Source organism: Hypanus sabinus, unplaced genomic scaffold (assembly GCF_030144855.1).
Source record: "Hypanus sabinus isolate sHypSab1 unplaced genomic scaffold, sHypSab1.hap1 scaffold_228, whole genome shotgun sequence".
Taxonomy (NCBI): Eukaryota; Metazoa; Chordata; class Chondrichthyes; order Myliobatiformes; family Dasyatidae; genus Hypanus; species Hypanus sabinus.
The window spans coordinates 560,114-567,377 of record NW_026780393.1 but is presented as its reverse complement, the minus strand read 5'-3'; the positions used below and the strand labels follow the sequence as shown (position 1 = coordinate 567,377).

Here is a 7,264-nt window from a genome sequence, read left to right as displayed (position 1 = left end):
ACCAGAAAGGTGTTAAACACACGTTACGGAGCCCCGCGGCAGATGTACACTTAAGAACGACTATGTAAAATGTCGTTTCAATATAGAGACCAACAACGTGTTTGAATGACCCCGATGTCATTCTGTCCAAACAACAGCCACGGTTAAGAAAGTGACACAGATACTCTTCAACGAGGCCTCTTTCTCATCAAACTCTACAGCTTGAATCCCATGTAACCCGTTGTTCTTCTCTCTGTTGTGACTAAAACAAAAGCTTTATCTTAATTGTGTCTTTCTCATACTCCCAAACAGACCACGCTTTGATCGCTGCAGTAAAATTACAGTGATTGCATTATAAAAACAGCACGTGAAAAACAGAGTATTTGTCAGGAGTGGGAATCGAACCCACGCCTCCAGGTGGAGACCAGAACACTCGCGTTTACTAGGAAGCGACTTTCTTGCCTTAAGTCTGGCGCCTTAGACCACTCGGCCACCCTGACTGCCCCTGTAGTACTCTCTCCACAAGCCAGATAAACAGATGTATTTCGGAATAGTCTGAATGACTGCTTTGATGAGAGGGTGTACATACAAACACACTCGATATCCTGGGATTTTAAATGAATATGGACGTGATGCATTTTCTCAGGTTGCGAGCATGTGCGGAGTCAGAGCGCACAGCATCACAGCACTGGAATTGTGCTGCACCCCGTTCAGGCCATCCTCCAGAGAAAGGATGACGAGGATTCGGAGAGTGTGCGGAAGAGCATCACCAAGATGATACCTGAAATAGACGGTTTGTGCAATAACGAGAGTTTAGTCAAACTTGTTCTTTTTCTCTGGAGCATCGGAGGTGAGGGGCAATCCGACAGACGTTTCTTAGATTTTCAGGCAAAGATATTGGTAGTGCATGCAAAAGTTATCTCCATTCCAGGGTTTACAAGTCTTTAAACGATCCTCTCTTAGGGCATACATTTCAACTAAGAGGGGATCGTTTTACACAAGATATGGCAGCACCCCTTCATTCTATGTCGGCAAGACCAACGAGTAATTGTTGTCTTCAGCAGACGGAACACCAAAGTTTCTCGAGCTAGTTCTCTTTGGAGGATCAGAGGCGGGGCGCGTCTGTAACTTTAAATTGTTGGAATGACTATTTCCTCTACTTTCTTAGGAGACTGCGGTGATTCAGCATGACAACAAAAGCCTTGATGAGCTTCTATGGATGTGTCGTAGAGAGTAGATTGTCTGTCTGTTTCAAGACGTGGTACGGAAATACCGTACCTTTGAAGGAAAATCTTTAAAAAGTTAGTGAATTCGGCTCAGTCATCACGGGAAATGCACTCCCAAACATTAAGCAGATCCACATAAAAAGATGTATTCGGTAAACAGCATCCACCGTCAGAGGTCGTCAGCATCCCATCCTGCTATGCTCTTTGTGCGCTGCTGCCATCGGGTAGATGGTACAATAGCCTCAGGACTCGCACCTCCACGTTCAGGAACAGTTAATTCCCATCAGCAATCAGACCTTTGATCAACAGGTGATAATGCACGCTCACGTGCCCATCCATTGAATAATCTGACAACCAATGATATGACAATAGATACTTTTCTATATTGAACAGATGAGTATGCCAGGAAGAGCTCAGCAGACCAGGCAGCATCTGTGGGAAAGCGTAAGTAGTCGGCGTTTCGGGCCGAGATGCTTCACCGTGATTTTTTTTTTCTGAATAGCTCACTTACCCAGAATTCGGTGTACGGTGATCTGTTGTAATACAATGAACAGTGTCAAAAACATAATCTTATCCTCCAACAGTTTTTCTAATCCACCTCAACAGCCCAGGTTTTGTTTGCAGAAATAACGTCATCTCGATTGAATGCTGAAAGACAAATTTTGTCAGGAGTGGGATTCGAACCCACGAACCCAGATGGAGACCAGAACACTCCCGTTTGACGGAAGGACTTTCCTTCCTTGAGGCTGGCGCCTTAGACCACTTGGCCACCCTGACAACTTTTGATGTGTGTTTGAGAACGGAATAAATGCCTGATTTGTAAGAAAAGTCATATCCACACAATCACATATATCATCCTGTCAATCGGAAATGAAAGCGAGAGTGTTACAGTTTGCACAGGTTAGGCAGCTTCTGTGGAAAGTAAAAACTGGGTGGGAGTTGATCGGAACAATGTCAACAGAAACTGAACGCAGGAGGTTCAATTCTAGACTGCAACGTTGCTTTACAGAGGGATGTTGGTAAGTAGACTATAAGGCCCAATAATCTGATGATTTTGGATTAAAGCGAAGATGTGACAAGGATCACAAGAAAATGAGACATCGTGCGGAAAGGCCGTTCGGTCTACTGTGTCTGTTTCATCATTCCATCATGGATGAGTTATGACAGTCAGAATGTTTTTCAGGCTTGTAGGTCAATGTTTAATCTGAGAGAGGGGACGGAAACAGGGTCTTTTGGCCGTTAGAGCAGCGGCCTTTCTGAGAGATGAGACGCTTAACAGAATGTAATTCGCTCAGGTTCTCTGACAAGCGGGCGGTCACCGTCTGAGTGGAAGGCTCCTCGAGTGATTTGGAAAGCGGGGAGACCTCCGGAGTTCCTGATGACGACAACTGCGTGACGTGTACACAGCTGCCGCTTGTAACAATCCGCCCGTGATGGACATACAGAGTGGTAGATGCACTCACGGTGCAGGACATAGGGAACTTTGGGACAGTCAGGAAGAGGAAAGGATTTAAAGAGGCAGTGCAGACTATCCCTATGGCCATCACCATCAGAAACATCTGGATGCGGTTTGTGGTTGGATGACCTGGTAGGGAAAACCCACAGCGGTAGGACCTCTGGCACTGAGTCTGGTTTTCTGACTCAAAAGGGAAGCGGAAGAGAGATTCCTGGATGGTATGTTACCTCCCGGGTGCCGGAGTCCGGGACAACTTGGATCAAATCCTGAACATTTTTCAGCAGGAGCGTGAGCAGGCAGCGGTTATGGCCCGTTTAGGTACCAGTGACATCGGATTGACGACGTTCTGCAATGGAAATTCAGAGAGATAGGTGCTGAGGTGGAGGGCAGGAACTTCGGGGTTGTGACAGGGACACGTGTCGCGTCCTAATGAGGCGAGGAATGGAAATATGATACAGATTAACACGTGTCTAAGGGTTTGGTGTAGGAGACAGGCCATACGATTTTTCAATCACTGATCTCTCTTCCAGGGAAGCTGAGACCTGTGGATAAAGACGGTTTGTGTGTGAACTGGAAGTGTAGTAAGATCTTGTCGGAAGGTTAGCTAGCGCTGCATGATGAAGCTTAACCGATATTTACAAGAGAATTGGAACCAGGGTACCAGAACAGATGGTGCAGAAATTGTGCAGACATGTTGATAAGATCTCACACAACTTCAGGAATGCAATCATTAAGCAAAATCCGACTAGTGGCCTGAGGTGCGTATATTTCAGTGGTAGAAGAATCTGAGAATAAGCCGATGAACTCAGGGCTTGGATAAAACCTGAAATCATGGTATCTTAGCCGATAATGATACTGAGTTGCAGGAGAGTCTGGTCTGGCAGTTCAGTATTTCAGAGTTCATTTGCTTCAAAAGTGAGAGAGCGGGATGGACTAAAGGAGGAGAGTAGAGTTAATAGTCAGGGAAAATTCTCAGCTGTCCTCCGTCAGGGCAGAGGCAGAATTCGGCTAATCCAGGTTCCTCTCCTCCGCGGGGTCGTTTAACGTGCTCAAAGGCCCGGACAGACGCGCAATGGGTGAACCCACAAACAAGGAAAGGTATGATCACGTTCATGGGGATAGATGGGGACCACCCAATGGTCAAGAGTATTTAGACGGCCAACTTTCTGGAGATATAGCTGTGTATTGCAGGAACATTACGGTTGTTAGAGTAGGTGTTATTAACATTCCGCCCGTTGACTGTTAATTCCACACATGTAAATGACATGATGGGTAGGAGATCGTGCAACATGTTCAGGATAGTTTGGTTTCTTTTGTTCGTTGACGGCCCAACGAGAGCGTGCGCGATACTTGATCAGCTATGATGAAATAAATGAGACAGGACAAGAGGTAGAAGCTTGATGTAACGAGCACTTTGTATCTCGTGATCACGATGCCATTGGATTCAATATAAATATGGAAAAAATATCGTTCTAGTCCGTGCGTTGAGATTTTTCATTGGGGAAGGTCAATTTGGACGGCACTGACAAACATTTAGCTGCTGCCGATTGAGGGGGGATGTTTTCTAGGACGTGGGACGCGTTCAGAAATGAAAATTCGAGCGTAGAAAGCTGGTATGTGCCTGTCAGAAATAGAGAAAACAAGAGTGAATAACCTTGGTTTTGAAGAGTAATGATACTTTCGCACCTCGCTCCCGATGCCGGCGGAGACGGATGAGGTTCCTCACTATGATTTGGCTGCTGTTTTCACTAAAGACATATAGACCTCTGGGGGAGAGTTTGTGGTGTAGCCTAAATGAGCATGATTCTGCCGGATTGTTATGTCTTCAAATCATTCCAACAGGTTTTTGAGGCCAAAAATTCCCTTGACGGAACCATGTTGTCTCTGGTCTACGTTATCAAGTGTCTCCAAGTCCCCTGAGACTTCAATCTTAATGATTGACTCCAACATCTTCTCAACCGCTGTGGTCAGAATGAGCGGCGTAGATTTTCCCTGTCTTCCGACTCTCCATGCTTGAAGTGTGAGGTGATATTTGCAATTTTCCAGTCCTCCGAAGAAATTCTAGGAGCGAGGGGCTGTTGCAAGATAATCACTAATACCCCACCATGTCTTCAGCCTGCGCTTTTTAAACTCCGGGGTGTACAGCATCTGGTTCCTCCAGTTTACCTTCAGACTCTTGAGTTAGTCACTTACTTTCTCTCCGGGCATTGTAACTTCACACACTTCATACTCCTCACACCTTCCATCACGAGGCTGGTGATTTCCGGACTGAAAACTGATGCAAAATACTATTTAGTTCGTCCGGTATTTCAAGGTCCCACAGTGCTACATCTCCAGCATCGCTGTCAGCAATCCGATGTTCAATCTCGCTACTTTTCTTACTTTATGTATCAGAAGAAAATTTTGCTAACTTTGAATAACATTATTAGTCAGCTTACTTTCGCACTCTATCTTTACCTCCATAATGCTTTTGCAGTACTCCAACTTCCAACTAATATTGCACAATTGTACTTTTTATTACTCAATTTCTCTTTTGCTTTTTATGATGGTTTTGAAATCTCGTATTAAAACCTTAAGATATAGGAAAGAATTAGGCCATAGGGCCTATACAGTCAGCTTCAGCAGTCAATCATGGACTGATCCCAAACTTCCATCATTCTCACGACCCTGTCTCCTCACCCCATAACCTTTGAGGCCCTGGATAATCAAGAACCCATCTATCCCTGACATAAATACACCGAGTGGCCTGGCCTCCACAGCTGCTCGTGGCAACAAATCCCACAGATTTACCACCCTCTGACTAAACAAATTACTCCTCATCTCAGTTCTAAATGGACGTCCTTCAATCCTGAAGTCGTGTACTCTTTTGCTAGAATCCCCTCCCATGGGAAATAACTTCGCCATATCTAATCAGTTTAGACATTTTAATATTCGGAATGTTTATATGATGTTTATATATGTTTATATGTTTATATCCGGCTCATTCTCCTGAACTCCATGGAATACAACCCCAGAGCTGCCAAATGTTCCTCATACGGTAACCCTTTCATTTCTCGAATCATTAAGGTGAATCTTCAGTAAACCATCTCCAACACCAGTATACCTTTTTCTAAAATAAGAGCCTCAAATTGCACATAACACTCCCATGTGGTCTCACGAGTGCCTTATAGAGCCTCAACATCACATTCCTGCTCTTATATACTATACATCGAGAAATTAATGCCGACAGTGCATTCGACTTCTTCAGAATCGTTTCAACTTGGAGGCTAACCTTTAGGGTATCTTGCCCAAGAACTCCCAAGTCTCCTTTGATCTCTGCATTTTGAAATCTCTCTCCATCCAGATAATTGTATGCACATTTATTTTTTTTTCCTTCAGAATGCATGGTCATTCAATTTCCAACATTGTATTTCATTTTCCACTTCTTTGCCTATTCCCCTAAACTATCGTAGTTTAGGGGAATAGGCAAAGAAGTGGAAAATGAAATACAATACTGGTAACCGGCACCCAGACCAGTCGCGAAGGAGTTTCCTTTCAGAAAACTATACTGGTTTTGTCCGGTCTTGCCATGTGCCTGCAGGTACTCCGTAATCTCATCCCTAACATCGATTCCGACAACTTCCCAACCACTGATAACTGGCTAACAGGCCTTCTTAAATAGTGAAATAACGTTTGCGAATTTCCTGTAATCCGGTACGCCAGAATCTATCGATTCTTGAAAGATTATTGTTAATGCGTCCACAATCTGTAGCATTAAAAATGCAGGGGTATAGCTCAGTGGTAGAGCATTTGACTGCAGATCAAGAGGTCCCTGGTTCAAATCCAGGTGCCCCCTTCAAAAATAAAAAAAAGTGACCACAACGATGATATAGAATATAATTTCATTTACTGAAGTTTAATGGCGATAGGTGTGAGGTGCTAAATTTTGCTAGGACTGATCAAAATAGTCCATACATGGTAAATGATAGGGCATTGAGGAATGCAGTAGAGCATAGTGATCTACGAATAATGATGCATAGTTCCCTGAAGGTGGAATCTGATTTGGATAGGGAGGTGAAGAAAGCTTTTGGTATACTGGCCTTTATAAGTTAGAAAATTGAGTATATTGAGAATTGAGATGTAATGTTAAAATTGTACAAGACATTGGTGAGGCCAAAATTGGAGTATTGTGTACTGTTCTGGTCAACGAGTTAAAGGAAAGATGTCAACAAAATAGAGAGAGTACAGAGGAGATTTACCAGTATGTTACCTGGGTTTCAGCACTTAGTTACTGGGAAAGGCTGAACAAGTTAGGTCTTTATACTTTGGAGCATAGAAGGTTGAGGCGGGGCTTGATAGAGGTATTTAAAATTATGAGGGGGATAAATAGAGTTGATGTGGATAGGCTTTTTCCATTGAGAGTGGGGGAGATTCAACCAAGAGGACATGAGTTGAGAGTTGAGGAGCAAAAGATTAGGAGTAACACGAGGGGAATCTTCTTTACTCAAAGAGTGGCAACTATGTGCATCGAGCTTCCAGTAGAAGTGGTAGAGGCAGGTTCGATATTGTCCTTTAAAAAATGGATAGATATATGTACAAGAAAGAAACGTTCGGCACAGACTAA

General features: G+C 43.9%; 3 non-coding genes across 3 annotated transcripts; 1 reads left to right on the top strand and 2 right to left on the bottom strand.

Annotated features, from left to right (window-relative positions):
• Positions 1-363: 363 nt before the first annotated feature.
• Positions 364-479, bottom strand: trnal-uaa (transfer RNA leucine (anticodon UAA)). The gene is made up of 2 exons: positions 442-479; positions 364-409 (listed from the first exon to the last, which is right to left on the bottom strand). It is a non-coding gene; the product is annotated as a tRNA-Leu (tRNA).
• Positions 480-1,868: 1,389 nt separating this feature from the next.
• On the bottom strand, positions 1,869-1,982 carry trnal-caa (transfer RNA leucine (anticodon CAA)). Its single transcript has 2 exons — positions 1,945-1,982; positions 1,869-1,903 (listed from the first exon to the last, which is right to left on the bottom strand). It is a non-coding gene; the product is annotated as a tRNA-Leu (tRNA).
• Positions 1,983-6,424: 4,442 nt separating this feature from the next.
• On the top strand, positions 6,425-6,496 carry trnac-gca (transfer RNA cysteine (anticodon GCA)). Its single transcript has one exon. It is a non-coding gene; the product is annotated as a tRNA-Cys (tRNA).
• The last annotated feature ends 768 nt before the right edge of the window (positions 6,497-7,264 follow it).